This window comes from Octodon degus, unplaced genomic scaffold (genome assembly GCF_000260255.1).
Source record: "Octodon degus isolate 3935 unplaced genomic scaffold, OctDeg1.0 scaffold00180, whole genome shotgun sequence".
Classification (NCBI taxonomy): Eukaryota; Metazoa; Chordata; class Mammalia; order Rodentia; family Octodontidae; genus Octodon; species Octodon degus.
The window spans coordinates 1,779,098-1,780,998 of NW_004524756.1; positions in this window are offsets into that span (position 1 = coordinate 1,779,098).

The following is a 1,901-nucleotide window of genomic DNA, read 5'->3' on the forward strand; positions in this document are numbered from 1 at the left end:
TATTTATAAAATTTTATTAATTTTGACTAGACTTTATTTTTTTCCTTTTCTGTTTGTGTTTGCTGAAACTCTTGTTACATTTTTGCACCTCCAGGACTGGCCTTCTCCTCATACTGTCTCCATAGTTTGCTGTGCTTCCAGCTTCATTTTGATTTTTCAAACTCTGCTGCTGCTCTTGTTCCTGTTGCTTTCTTCTTTTCCTTCTCCCTCTGTACTCCTTTTCCTGTTCCACAAAACTCTATTGTTGCTTCCTAGTTTTTCCTCCTCCTTGTTTTTCCTCTTCCTTTTCCTTCTCCACAAAATTGTTGCTTCTCTTTCTCCTGTCCCCCCCCATCCACAAACCTCTTTTGTTTCCCCCTCCTCAATGCTCAGTTCTCTTTTCTCCTCATATTCCTGGCAGAACTTAGGGAATGAACCCAGGGCTAGCACTGTACCCTTGGGATATATCCCTGGCCCTGTTTTCTTGTTAGCTTTTTTTTTTTTTAATTTCTGATAACTCTTTTATCTTTTATTTTAAAATATTCTTGCCTTGCATGGTGGTACATGCCTGTAAACCCAGCATTTGGGAGGCTGAGGCAAGAGGATCATTGTGAGTTTGAGACCAGCCTGGTCTACAGAGTGAGCTCAAGGCCAGCCTCAACTGCGAGACCTTGTCTCAAAAACACCCTCCGGCACCACCCTGCAAAATTTTTTTTTGCTGTGTTGTATTCTATACTTGTTTTTTGTCTATAAATATCTCTGAGAGGAAGTGATTGATGGTGCTTTCTGTGGATTTGCTTGCTGTGCAGTACAGTTTGTCGTTTCCCAGCTTTGTTCACTTTCCTGGGTGTACTAAAGTACCTAATACTTATCTGTGTACCTTCAGTCTTCTAAGACTTTGTTGCTCTTATCTTTTCTTGTTTGTTCTTATTTCTTCTGTGAGTTCAGTCATAAAATAAGCTTATTGCTGTTCTAGTACGTTCATAAGGCAGTAAAATTGTATGTCTGTTTTTAAACCACCATCTTAATTCTCAAGCTCCAATTATTTAAAATGTTTAATCCATGTCTTTTGAAACTTTAAAAGATTATTAAAGTTAGCTCTTTTCATCTCTTGATTTTACATAAATATTTGTAATACATTATGTCGACTACTTAGGGCTGAGTGAGCTGAAGGAATTATAACTGAATCTAGAATCTATGTATAAAAGGTTGATTATTTTTAAAATTTGCTCTTGTAGGAAAGTGAAAAGGTTGCTGAGTATCCAGCAGTGATTGTGGAGCCAGTTCCCAGTGCCAGATTAGAGCAGGGCTATGCTGCCCAGGTTCTGGTTTATGATGATGAGACTTATCTGATGCAAGATGTGGCAGAAGAACAAGAAGTTGAGACCGAGAATGTGGAACCAGGTAGACATCTCGTAAAATGTTTGTTACTTAAAACTTATTTTGCAAACGTTAGCATTATGATTACCAGATAAATCTTGAATAACCTCTTTCTAATCTATTCAGTATAACTTGGGAACCAGTAAAACATCTCTGTTTAGGAAATTTGTATAGATTATAATTTAAGAGCCTCATTTCAGGGACTATACAGACAAAATTGCAGCTCCATAATGATAAATTATTTGAGGGGGGAGTACAGGTACTAGTTGTTACCTAGTTGTTGACCTCAACTACTTACAGAGCTCAGTGGGTTAGGATATAAAATAACTTTTTTTAAACTTTTTTTTTTTTTTTTTTTTTAAAGACATTCTCACTGTGTAGTTCAGGCAGGAGGGTCACAAAGTCCAAACCCAGCCTGGGAAATTAGTCAAGAGTCCATCTCAAAACAAAAAGATTTTTAAAAATACTGGGAATGTGAGCTCACTCTGTAGCCCTGGCTGGCCTTAAACTTGGGGTGATGCTCCTGCCTCAGCTACCTGAGT